This window comes from Pogona vitticeps, chromosome 3 (assembly GCF_051106095.1).
Source record: "Pogona vitticeps strain Pit_001003342236 chromosome 3, PviZW2.1, whole genome shotgun sequence".
Lineage (NCBI taxonomy): Eukaryota > Metazoa > Chordata > Lepidosauria > Squamata > Agamidae > Pogona > Pogona vitticeps.
The window spans coordinates 211,179,218-211,193,244 of NC_135785.1; the positions used below are offsets into that span (position 1 = coordinate 211,179,218).

Genomic DNA, 14,027 nt, shown 5'->3' on the forward strand with positions numbered 1-14,027 from the left:
AACATATAATTACAACCATCATTTTCAATATTTATTTGGGCACTTATTTTGAAAATATGCCTTACTGATCAAAATGTAAATCAAATCAACCCCAGCCACTGTCAGTTTTATCACAATGAGACGAGACTGCCTTCATGCACTGTTACAAAATAGCACCAAATTGATCATTTGTGAATACAATCTGTTGTACTCTATATTGCTACACTAAAAAGTACAGTGCTGCAAATTATGCAGATCTGTTTCAATACGCTTCAGTTTTCCAAAGCCATAATTAAGTTAAATGAATATTCATAACATGATGATGCTCCGTTTACAACTCAGTACACAGATACTTTAAGGGCTGTTAGATATGGTGGACCTTTCTATACCCTTTTGATATCTTAGTCTATGCATATGTTGCTTATAGAAACAAAACAATTTAGAGCAGTATAACTTTCAAAAGAGTAGGAATGACTAGGGGTGTGATCAGACAGATATTCGACTTACAGTTTGGACTGCTGTGGGGATCAGTTGATTTGCTCCTTATAATTCTGGGATGAACCAACTCATCCTCTGAGCATTCCTACCTGCACCTTTCTGGCCCCTGTCTGGAGCTTCTACTTTTTTGGTGTAGGTAGAATTGCTCTGTTTTGGTTTGTTTCCAGCATGTGTGATCACTGGAAATGAACCAAAAGTGAGTCATCCTCTAATTTGTCAATATTGTGAAGTGGCTTAAGAATTGAGCCATTTCATCATACTGGCAAATAAACACTTCCTCGGCTAGGTTGAGAGGCCAAGAAGGTGGTTTATTTATTTGTTAAAGCATGTATTAGGGCAGTGAATATTTGCTGCATCCCTATAAAGACCTAAAAGACTAAGGAAAGCAAATACGTATTTTGACAGCTGGCAAAATGACAGCCTTAATACACATTTGCCTTCCATTTGTCTTTTAGGTGTTTAACATGATGCAGCAAATATTCACTGTCCTTATGGACACTTGTTTTCACTTCCTCAATCACTCCATGGAGCTGAGGAACTGATTAATCTGCAGATATCATGAAGGGATTCTCTTCTTAAGTTACTTCACTGTATTGGCAAATTAGAAGGCTGCAATGGACCAAATAGGTTCACTTAAAGATGGCTCCAAGTGACATACTGGACCTCCTACCGACCCTGTTCAGCTCACTCCTAATACTGTGTATAGACAAGCCCACTGATTGATGAAATCCTGTCTCAACTGATAAAATTATAGATTATCTTGAGTCAGACATAAATAAGATTTCATAGTCATAGTGTGTACAGTAGTATTTCTTTATTATTTGATGACCCCATGTATCCACAATAGTGGATGAAATCCTTTTGCTCAGTGTACGTTTTGGGCAGTTCCTCCTTGGTAAACAAGTCATCCCTGCTGTGATTCTCAGAGGCATGTCATTCATGCCCTGAGAATCACAGGGTGAGAAGCGTGCACTGGCATATTTACCAGGGAAGAACAGTATAAAAGTTGCAAATTGCTTACACTAAACAACAAGACTCCAACCATTGTTTCCTGGCACATGCTGCAAACATTTGGCTCTATCTGCCTACAATGTCAAATGTTTGCAGCATGTGGCCAAGCCGTCCTTAGGTACATCAAACCTACAACTGGCAGAACTTTTTGATGCAAAGTGAAAGTGTGTGCAATACCTGTCTGGAACAGACCGCCATTAAAAGGTTATTAGGATGGTGTAAATACCATCCTGATATTTTAGGTAGATTCTGCAGGTATGAGACTGATATTAATTGTGCAATTCCAGGTATTTCAAAAGGTACATTGTATCACATTTTAGAGTTGAACTAAAGAAAACTGCCTGAGGATGATAAACTACAAGAGCCAATAAGACAGAAAGTATACTGATACTCTCAAAGGTGGAGGACTTTTGAAACACTGGCACACTGAAAACAGCGTCCTAAAACATACAGCTTCTTGTGTAGAAATAAAATGGAATACACAAGATTTTGGAGAGGTTTTAAGTAAGATGATTTGTCCAGCTTACTTTGCAAAGGTTGTGTATAAAACAGGGCCACAAGCACATTCCCTACACAAGGGCTAAACAAAGAGTCTTCTTTTAGCCATTTAATCTAGTAATTTATTTTTTCAACCATCACATAAATCGAAACACAGCTGTAACCAATGACTTGCAGATTCACTTCCCTGCCAGCTGGATTCTGTTCTGCTGAAGCAGCAAGATTTTTACATTGTTCACTTCTGTGCATCTGGAGAAATCACTAAGGATCAAAGTTAACCAGAAAAGCTCTTTAAATAAATTCAAATACAGTGAAGATCAGCCTCGATACCTGCAGAATCTACCTACAACATCAGAAACCAGCCCTCTTTGGGTCAATTTTGGAAGCTCTTCAAATACAGAAATTTATAATTGGCCTTTTACAGAAAGAAAACACAGCTGTCATTTTTGTTTAATCCTAAAAGTTCCTGAGAGTTTTCACCACCGCAACATACTTGACAAAATCCTGTTGCATAAAGTTATGTCGGTATAAACCACACTGATGCTGGAAATAAATGAAATTAATTGAAATCTATCCCCCCCCCTTTCAGGTTCTGAGGGTCCTTTTAGCCCTGTGGAAGCCTTTGGGAGCCTCAGAATTAGGGACTCACTTTAATATTAAAAACAATCACAGCCAGATTACCATCACTGGGATCAGGATTGCTAGTGGCAATACAGTGACAATTCTTGACTATTACAGCCTCTTTTCCCTACCCGGATGCTCCCAAAGGCTTCCCTAGGGAAAAAATGAGCTCTGGCTAGCCTCAGAACCTGAAAAGGAGAGAATTAGAAGCTTCCAAGTAGTTTAAATTAGTTATTTCCAAAGCCAGTTTGCACTGGCATTAACTTCACACAACAGGATTCTGCTTTTTGGAAGGCACTCACAGTTGCATGTTCCCCACAAGTACTACTTCAGAAGAGGATAGGAGGGAAGAAATCTCTAAAAAGGGATAGGAACCATTCAGTCCATGGGTTGCATGATGATGATGATGATGATGATGATGATGATGGTGTATGTATGATATGGTGTCAAGTCAGAACTGACTTGTGGCAAACCTAATAGGGCTTTTAAGGTAAGTGAAATATTTATGAAGTGGTTTTACTAATTCCACCCCACCTCCACCATGAATGTCCATACCCAAGTAGAAAGTTGAACCCAGATCTCCTGAGTCTTAGTCCATGACTCTATTTTACCATAAGACCATTTAAATGCCCTCCAGGACAGCCCCTCAAAAACTATCTTGTCAGCCTGCAGTGATAACCTCTATTTGAATTAAACATTTTGTAAGCATTTTGATTCAACTGGCATGTCATAGTAGTTTGCCACCAAACTCTGGCAGCAAACAGGGAAATTCCTATTTAAAGAAAGCAGCTTTCATTCATTGGCTGGCAACTTTCAGCAGTATACCCGTACAATGCATTTAAGGCAAGTATGTTTGCCTTAACTCTTCTGCAGTTGCTCCCAAATTCAATAGCACAATTCACTGCTGAACTTTAATAACACAACAATAAACTTATAACTACAGAACTGGAAGGGACCCTACAGATAATCTAGACTGGCCCCTGTCAAGGAGGCACAGTGGGGGACTGGACTCTCAACCTCTGGCACTACAGCCAGATATTTTTCGTATCTGGGGCAAAATTTTCTGCATCCCTTCCTGCATCCAGTATGGTAGTATGAGGAAAATAGTGGGAATATGTGCTAACTGCTTGTACATGAATCAGAAAGAAAATTTCCATCATTACATTTCAGGCAGATATCATGGCATGGTACAATGTAGCAGTGGGCCTCATGTTTAGATATGTTTTCGAATATTAAAACCATAGTTACAGTGCCTTATGCATGAATTCTGATACACATACATGTGTGAAAGTATAAAGCTTTCCTCAGATTAAAATATTCATTATTCTTAGAGGTTTCCATGGGTTAGTTACTTCTTAGGGGCTCTTCATGCTTTTTCCTCTTTTCCTCTAACTTTTCATTCTTTTTTCTTCCCATTTATTGGTCTTCTCTTCCTCCACACTGGTGCTCTTTCAACTTTCCCCCCTGCTAACTCTCTTCATAACCTTAACAGATATCAGGAGCTTCTCTGCTTTGTCTTTTAGGGCTGCCACATTCTAGTTCCCTAAATACAAGTACATACAATTGCATATGATGCATATTATTTCAAAGTCTCTCTCTCTCTCTCTCTCCTGATTATATGATAAATTTTCAAAATAATGATTTTGATTTCTCAAAACCATTATTTTGTGGGTTTAATGACCCCAAGCTTCATGGAATTCACACCTTGGGGAAAGCTGTACTAGTAAAATATCTGCGTCTCTTCCCATGAAAGACACCAAAAGAAAAAAAGATTGTGAAGAAAAGAGGCGGGCCAGGAAACAGGATGGATTTTCTTAAAAGTCTTTGCATGTAATTCAACAGTGCACAACCTGTGGCTCTAGAGCAGTGATGGTGAAACTTTTTGGGCCCGAGTGCCCAAACTGAGGAAGAAAAAAAACAACAACAGTGGGCAGTGGCGGAACTGGAAGTGGCGGCGTAAGGGGGAATCCCAGGCACGGAGGTGTCTCGAGACCCCACTCCAGATCCGCTGCCAGCGCCAGCTGCTCCGGATCCTGGCCCGCCTCTTTTCTTCACAATCTTTTTTTCTTTTGGTGTCTTTCATGGGAAGAGATGCAGATATTTTACTAGTACAGCTTTCCCCAAGGTGTGAATTCCATGAAGCTTGGGGTCATTAAAGCCACAAAATAATGGTTTTGAGAAATCAAAATCATTATTTTGAAAATTTATCATATAATCAGGAGAGAGAGACAGAGAGAGAGAGCATCTATTATCAGTAGGTAAGCTATCTATCCCAGGCAAAAGTAGCATATCCACAGTATGTACAGAGTGTGTATGTAAATGACAAATAATAACAACAATACTAATGAGTTGCAAGAGCCTGTTTCAGAGCTGGAACTGAAAGAACTGCAGTATGTCAGAGGAATGTGTTAAAGGAAGTTCAAACTAGAACAGAATCTATTGTAAACACTTATTTCAGAGGGGAAAGTTTCCAAATGCATACAGTCATAGCTAGTTCTGCTGACCAACAGAGTGTGTGCCACCTGGTCAACTAAGAAAGTATTGCCAATCTTTTTGAAGTGAGCGAAATAATTCACAGTTATAAGCTTACTGCTCCAATGATGACATGCAGAACCTATAATTAGTTAATTGTGGCTATGCTCCCATCCCATCTGCAAAATTGGAAAAATCATAGTGACATGGCTCCGAGTTAGGGCAGCTGTAAGGATTAGTGAGTGAAAGTAGGCAAAGTAGTTTGTATGCTTGAAAACACTTTAATAATATCAAGCATTATTAATAATGATCCAAACTAGCTTTTGCAGAATTAAACAATGCATCTCTAGAATACCATCTGAGACAAGAACTGGCCTTTTTAAAGAAAGAGATTTGAGAATCAATTATCCCTGAATATATCCGAGGTAAAATTCCTTACTTTTCTAGTCAATTAAAAGTGCAATTGTATACATGTTGCTCAAAAGGATAAATACCATTGAATTCCATGAGTCTTACTCCATTAGGATGGAGTACAACCTATAATGTTTCTCCCTCCCCAACTCTTCTCCAACACACTTTAACGTCCCTGTCCTGGTTATCAATGAAACACAAAGTGCAAATGCAGTTACAAAATATAAGAACTGCTACTCATCCCAGGAAGACAGAAAATAAAACATCTTCAACCTGAGTGTGGAAAACTTGTCATGCAGGCTAGGAATTCTGGGAGATGTAGTCCCAAAAACTACTATTTCACACTCTTGACTACTTTCGCTTAACACATGCTTACTTTTTTCTACCATTTGTAGTTTAAACCGATTGTACCCAATTAATCACTTGGAAGCCAGCATGACAACACACAGAGTGTACAGGTAGAATGTGGAGACTGATAAGCCACTCAGCAGTGTTAGATCTCTAAATCCCAAAAATGTGAGTTCAGGAACAGCTGTGAATTCATTCTTCAGCCAACCCTGCCCCCAAAAGGTAGTAGCAGGCTTGATTCTTGCAAAATAATTGGGCAGAATACTAACAACAGATTTTGCCTCATATCTCGGCTTCCACAGGGCTAGATAACATTTTTTTAAAAAAACTCAGAATCCAGGCCAAGGAGAGTGTGAAGGGGAATTGGTGCCATGGCTAGAATCTGGTTAAAGCTTAGCCAAATAAGCAACAGTATATCCCACTTTCTTTCCTTTTCACTGTTTTACTCCCTCCACTGAGGATATTCATTTGGCCTCTCCCTTTCCTCGCTCCCAGCCCCCTACATATTAAGCAGCAGATATTCAAATGCATGTTCCCATCTATTAATTTCTCTCTCTCTCTCCATGTACATGTCAGAACATACCATCTACTGGTTCATCCATTCACTTCATCTCTACAGTGGTGCCTCACAAGACGATGTTAATTCGTTCTGCGAAAATCGCTGTCTTATGAAAACATTGTCTTGCGAAACACAGTTCCCCCTTGGAATGCATTGAAATCTATTTAATGTGTTCCAATGGGGAAAAAATCATTGTCTTGCGAAAATTGTCCATAGAAAACATCGTCTTGCAAAACGCGGTTCCCCATTGGAATGCATTGAAATCTATTTCATTGAAATCTAATCTAAAATGGGGGGGGGGGGGGAAGTCTTGCAAAGCATCGGTCTAAAAAAAAAAAAGTCTTGCGAAGCACGGACCCAAACATAGTCTAGCAAAAATCGCCCATAGGAAAAACCATTTTGCAAAGCGCAATAGCGATCGCAAAAACCCATCGTCTTGTGGATTAATCGTTTCACCAGCCAATCGTCTTGCGAGGCACCACTGTACTCTGTCTTTCTCCCACTGAAGGGATTCAGGTTAGCTTACAAAATTTCTGAAAGGCAAATAAATATAGTTAAAATACAATAAATCTCTCTCTCTCTTTCTCTCTCTCTCTCTCTCTCTCTCTCTCTCACACACACACACACACACACACACTTTCTTTCTTTGAGCTTCTAGACTGCCCAACTTAGTGAAATACTAGTCAGGGCAGTTTGCATAATTACTAAACATACAAACTAAAATAATAAAAGAATGCATAGATAATAGCACAGACAAACAAAAAGAGGAAGGTGACTAAGGATTGCCACTTGGTGGCTTACGTGAACCAAATTATATAATTAATTAATTTTGTGCTGAGTTATTCCAATTTACAGCAACCATTTCCAGGGTTTTCTAGTGCAGAACACTCAGAACTGGTTTATAATTCCTTTGGGGGCACATCTTAACTCCCTCTGAATTTTTCTACCACCTTGACATCTCAGTCAACTTTTCCTCAGGAAGGATGCAGTTGTTTAATTTCAATTAATAAAGAAGAATATTTTACTACTGCCTATCCAATATAGGATAGGCAGTAGTTTCTGGTAGTACAGCATTATTTCTGGAAGTTGTTTGAAATAGCAGCTCTTGTAACTGCAATTACATTCACCATCACCCACTTTTAATAGCATACGTATTGTGAGCTCTCTCATTTTGTAGAAATGAACAGCTCTTTACTTATATATGGAGGTTACTGTGCTTGATTAATGTATGCTCATTGGACCAAACTATTGGAAACTGGATAATCACCTCTGAGATAGTATGTGTTTTCTGAGAAATAACCACAATGGAAACTCACATCCCAAATGGTAAGCTTCACAGCCTTCAAAGATACACCCCCCACCCCCATTTTAAGGCGAAGTAATTATGGCATCTATATTACAAAATTGGGAATATTAGTGCTTCATCTTCTTTATGCATGTTTCTTGCTGGTTAACTTGAATGCTATAGATTCTGATGAACTGTAATATTTCTATTCATTCTACTATTTCCTGAAAAATGGCAAGGTATTATACAAGCATCCATAAAAGAAGAGCCTAAGGCAGCCTTCTCAAAAGTAACAGCTCACTTTCACTCATTTTATCAACTGCCTCCAATGCCACAAATGAAGTTACTTGTCTTCGGCTTGCTTTTGCGAACAGTTATCAACTGACAAACATTTTAAACCCACATTACATTTAAAATTGTTTTTACAATTCACTGTAAATTATTAAAGTGTAAATGAACTTCTTGTGTTCATCTCTTGTCTTTTTATCCCTGCAGAATTCACTGAATACTTACATGTTTTAGTTTCGGGGTGAAAGCAGTGCTGGGTTCAGTCCCCCTCTCATACTCAAAATACCTCCAGAAAAGAAGCCTACAATGGATGATTTTTCTAAGAGGCAACAGCGTTCAACTGTTTCAAAGTGTTGTTTCATCAACAAAGCAGAGCATTGTGGCACCCTTAAAGACTAACAGTTTTTTCAGGGTGAACTCTCATCAGAGCAGAACACGCTTGAACGTGCCAAAAACAAAGTGTGTTTGTTAACTAGTGTGTTAACTAGTGTGTTATCAGGCTACCGATGCTTTACTCCGCCTATTGCCCAGTATTTATATAATCAACACTTAGAAAATTTGATACGAATTTTGATATTGCAATTGTCACCACCTACCTCCCATTTCACTCAGTTCCCACTCCCCACAACCACATACCCTGTGTGTATATATAAGCCTATGGCCCACAAAGTTTACTATAGGTTTCTGATAAAGTAGATCATAACCCACAAAAACTCATGTTGAAGGAAACTCCTTCGTCTTAATATGTCACATGACCGAGTTTGTTTTGTTTTTATTACACATACAAGAATGAGTGTTCATGGCCATTGTTTTCCCAATTTGGTGCTGCTGCTTCACAGTTGTTTCCTCAGGGCATCAGGTACCAAGTAAGAAATGGGGTGGCACCTTGATGCTATGTAGCCAATCAGATTTGACTATCTGTTCATATGTGAAACTGATCTAGAATGAGAACAAAGAACATAAAGATACAATCAGGACAATGCTTCTTAAACAGGAAACCGTTTTTATTTATTTTAGAGTGGTTTTTAAGAAAGTCACTGAAAGATGGCCATAGTTTGAAGAGACTGCTCACATATAACAGTGGTGGCAAACCTTTTTGGGCCTGAGTGAAAAAAACAAAACAAAACCCAGCGGGCAGCAGGCCACGGCGGTGATGGCAGCGGAACCAGAAGTGGCGGTGGCAGAATTGGGGGAATCCCGGGCATGGAGGTGCCTTGAGACCCCACTCTGAAGTGCCCGCACTATGGTTGCAGCTGCCTCCTGAGGTTTGGCTGTGGGGGGGGAGTAGCGATCCGGCGACTTATGGGTCATGTGCCCGCAGAAAGGGCTCTGTGTGCCATCTGTCACACATGTGCCATAGGTTCGCCATCGCTGACATATACACATATCTCATATCTCCTGACAAATTAGGGTGTTTGTTTCGTAAGCAATCTAGCATGCTCAGTTATTTCATAATCATCTAATTATGTTGGATTGGATTTAATTATATTAATCTGCAAATAAATCCAGAATTTCAAATGGCTGAACATGCCTCATTATGTGAACAAAAATCATTAATATTTAAAGAATTCCCAACAGAGATCAGGGCAGTTGATTGGGATTGATTTGTGGCATGTTTTAAATTTTGGGGGTTCTTAAATTGAGGCATACTTCAAGACCTTAATCATGTTATATTTACATAGGGGTGGCCAAAATCATGCTGCCTAGTTATGCCAGTGATAGGGTAATGGTGATACTTGCCATGGCAAATTGGCACTAATTAATTCTCACCTGGATCTTTCATTGCATACCATTGATATGCCTTGTCATGTGGTAAGGAATCCTAGCTGGATTTTGCTAATTGATGGCGATTTGCCCCTGTGAATTATGCTATTTAGTTTCCCTTACTGTAACTCTGCAGCCAGATTTTGGAAGAGGAGGAGGAGGAAGATCTTTCTCTTACTGTGCAACCTGCCTGTGGATACAGGGGCAGGTAGGGACTAGAGGGAAAGTGTGAGGGAATGGGCAATAGTGCTAATGGAAAACATAGATATCATAAGTTTCCGAATTCTTGAGAGTTAAACAAAAGAAGATAAAGACAAAAGAGAAATTCATGGAATCCTTGCTGTGCACATGGAGGCACTTAAACGTACCCATAGAAATCTGTACATTATAACAAATTTCACCCAAACAATTCCATTATCTTTCAGTATTTACAAATATTAATGGTTATTATATTTAATAATTTTGTTTATCAAGTGTTACATTAAGATTTCTTAGTCTACTTTGTAGTCAGAGGGGGCTGTAGCATGAATGTAGCATTGAAAACAAGCTTACACAGAACATAGAGTCACAAAATCATAAAAAAGTGAAGTTGGAAGGGGCCTACAAGGCCATCAAGTCCAACCCCCTGCTCAGTGCAGGAATACAATCAAGGCATATCTGCCAGGTGATTATCCAATTTTTTTTAATGCCTCCAGTGTTGGAGCGCTCACCAACTCCTAAGGTAACTGGTTCCACTGTTGTACTGCTCTAACAATTAGGATGTGTTTCCGGATATTTACCTGAAATCTGGCTTCCTTAACATGAGCCCATTGTTGCATGTCCTGCACTGTGAGATGACTGAGAACAGATCCTGCTCCTCCTCTCTATGACAGCCTTTCAAATATTTGAAAAGTGCTATCATATCACTCCTCAGTCTCCTTTTCTCAAGGCTAAACATGCCCGGTTCTTTCAGCCTTTTCTCATAAGGCTCGGTTTCCAGTCCCCTGATCATCCTTGTTGCCCTCCTTTGAACTTGTTCCAACTTGTTAGCATCCTTCTTGAAGTGTGGTGTCCAGAACTGAACACAATACTCAAGGTGAGGCGTAACCAGTGATAAATAGACATATAACTATGACACTATGTCTCCACGTTTCCTAAATGTTGTTACAATAATCAATAATATGTTACTCAGATTTGACAAATCCAATAAATCTTCAGCAAAAATGGAGACAAACAGCTGAGAAAGGGTGTGTATAGTGAGCCAACAGAGCATAGCAATTGGTACAGATGATAAAATGGATGGAATCATCATCATCATAGAACTGCAGAGGACTATATGGATCATCAAGTCCAGACCTGCACAGTGGGGAATTGAACTCCCAACATCTGGCTCTACAGATACTAAACCACTGAGCTATGAAAATGAGGAGAGACAAGGAGAGGAGAGGAGCATGTAAGAAGAGAGCTACTCTTGTATCTAGCCCATGAGCCATAATCTATCATGACCTGAATATGCCCTATGTGAGTACTCTGACTGAATGGATTAGGACAGCTTTCTCACTTTTTGTCAGTGGCAGAGACTGTTTAACATATGCATTATGTATTAGACTGCCAGGTGAGCATGCCATTCCCTAAGACTTCAAGGCCCAAATCTGAGACTTGGGAGTGAGCCTTTGTGATATCACATGGTAAGTCCTTGATGTTAGACAGATGTGGCAAAAGTGGTTTCGTGGTAAAATTGGAAGGGCAGGCACTCTTTACGACAGTCCTCATAGCTAGCCTGTCCCATTAGCAGAGTATGAAAATGCATACAGCTCAATTGGTTCATACCAAGGAATGAAGTGTCGGCATTTTGTAAAGGCAATGTGTCTTACCAGGTCACTCTCAAACACTTTGCACTGCACAGACATAACCTGCAACAATATACTGTTTCTGGGAAAATCCACTTCTCATCAGCTAATCTGAAGACTTCAGCTAAGCTCAAAGGAAACAGGGGAGAATATTGTGTCCTGGGGGTTCAAGCCTGTAAGTCCTGGCTGATATGGAGAGGGACAGAACTGTGACAATAGTTGTGGAAACGGGCAAGATGCTAAATAGCCACAGGTGATATGGCAACCAAAGTCAGGGAAAGAAACTCATAAACTTTCGTTGACATCTGACCTGGTGGTAAAATGAGCCCAGTAGTTGCAGTGGTCGTTGCCATTCCTTCTCTAGTTCACATCACATGCAGCTTCACCTACAGCACCGACATCAATTCCCCATCCAATCCATCTTCCTTTCTCTACTCCACTTTCTTCACCCATCCTAAGCCTCAGCATATCTAATTCACAACTGTTGCCAAAGAGAACTCTGTACATTAAAGATATGAAAGAGTAAATGGCAAAAATATGGTGCTTCAGAACCTTTTGTATGGCTGTCACTTTTCTTTTCCAGTCAAGATAATCAGAAATCTCACTGTAGTAAAATACAATGCCCAGTCATTTTTTAAAATAGCCAGCCAACATTGAAAATGGATATCTCTGACCATCCCATTATTACGCCCAGTAGGACTGAATAAATATCAGTACATTAAAAGCACCACAATCACAATTTTCAAGGCATTCTTTAAGTTTAAAACAACAACAAAAACCTCTGCATCATTTTCTCCAATCACCTAGGTTTTAAAATTGCGTTGATGGTAAAAGGAACCACAGGGACTACAAGAAAAACACATACTTTCATAAATTAGAATTAAATGATTTGTCAAGAAATGCAGCTGAAATACAAAGCAGCTCATACCTCAGTATACACCGTCACTAAAATCAGATTACTTGGATAGAACTTTGAAGAAAATACTGGGCTGAATAAACTTAATTACCATGGCAAACACAATGCATAATCATTATTTAAAACATCATGCCATTTTTAATTGGCAGGCATCCTACTGGTGCTTTTTAAAAGGCTGCATAACTTGTTCTGGCTAATTGCAGCTGAATGAGGAAGTGCTTGGGTTGTGAAACAAGGCACATGACCATATAATGATGCCATGTTCTGGCATCTCATCAAGTGTTGTTGTTGTTTAGTCATTTAGTCATGTCCGACTCTTCGTAACCCCATGGACCAGAGCACGCCAGGCCCTCCTGTCTTCCATGTTGGTTGCGTTGATGACACTGTCCAACCATCTCTTTACTTTACTTTTATTGAATTTATACCCCACCCCCCTAGACAAAGTCTACTCGGAGCGGCTTGCATGAATAATAAAACACAATAATATAATTTACATAATAAAACCTACTAACTAATATCTATATGCATTGTCAAGATGGGATAGTTAAAAAACAGAAAATCAATTAATTGACTGGAGGGAAGATCTGCCTAAAGAGCCAAGTTTTTAAATGACTTTTAAAAACGCCCAGCGAGGGAGCCAGACAGATTTCCATTGGGAGGGTATTCCATAGCTGAGGACCACTGCTGAGAAGGCCCGGTTTCTTGTTCTTTGTTTCCAGGCCTCTCTTGGCGTAAGGCCTCTCAGCCATCCTTGCTGGCTTTGTCAAGTGATTCGGGTAGACCTGGGTGGGAGAAGGCGATCTGCCAGGTATCAAGGTCCCAAACCATTTAGGGCTTTATACGTCATCATTAATACTTTGAAATCAATGCAGAAACTAATGGGCAACCAGTGCGAAGCAGCCAGGGTGGGGGAGATATGCTGATATTTTCTCACCCCACTAAGAAGCCTGGCTGCCACATTTTGCACCATTTGAAGTTTCTGCCTCAATCTCAAAGGCAGCCCCACATACGGTGTGTTACAATGATCTAACCTCCAGATTACAAGTGCATGGGCAAGAGTAGTGAGGCCCCCTATCAAGATATGGTCACAACTGGGCAATCCGTCATAGATGAAAATAGGCAGAACAGGCCACAGACACCACCTGGGTTTCCATGGTAAGGGCCAGGTCCAGATGTATCCCCAAGCTGCGAACTTCGCTCTTTGCGGTGAGGGTCATCCCCCCAAAAGAAAGGGAGTCACCCAAACCACTGACGGGAGTACTGCCCATCCTCAAGACCTCCGTCTTGTCTGGGTTCAGCCTCAACCCATTCAACTGCATCCAGTTCAGTACAGTCTCCAGGCAGCGCTGGAGGGACGGAATGGCATCCACTTAATAGGTGAAAAGGACATGTAGAGCTGTGTGTCATCAGGATACTGATGTCACAATACCCCACACCTCCCGATGACCCCACCCAGCGGCCTCATGTAGCTATTAAACAGCACTGGAGAGATGATAAACCCTTACGGAACCCCACAATTGAGGCTCCATGGGGCCGAAAAATTCTTGC

At 40.2% G+C, this 14,027-nt stretch overlaps 1 protein-coding gene across 12 annotated transcripts in view; it reads right to left on the reverse strand.

The window, feature by feature from the left end:
* Nucleotides 1-14,027, reverse strand: part of USP25 (ubiquitin specific peptidase 25) — a 412,805-nt gene that overhangs the window by 9,659 nt on the left and 389,119 nt on the right. For 2 of the 12 annotated variants that reach the window (XM_078388972.1, XM_078388970.1), the window contains one exon: nucleotides 8,756-8,909. The exons of 9 other annotated variants lie outside the window; for them this stretch is intronic. The gene's annotated coding sequence lies outside the window, so the exon portion shown is untranslated. Of the gene's footprint in view, nucleotides 1-8,755; nucleotides 8,910-11,873; nucleotides 12,063-14,027 lie in introns of all 12 variants that reach the window. One more of the 12 variants, XM_078388969.1, reaches the window with a different exon arrangement.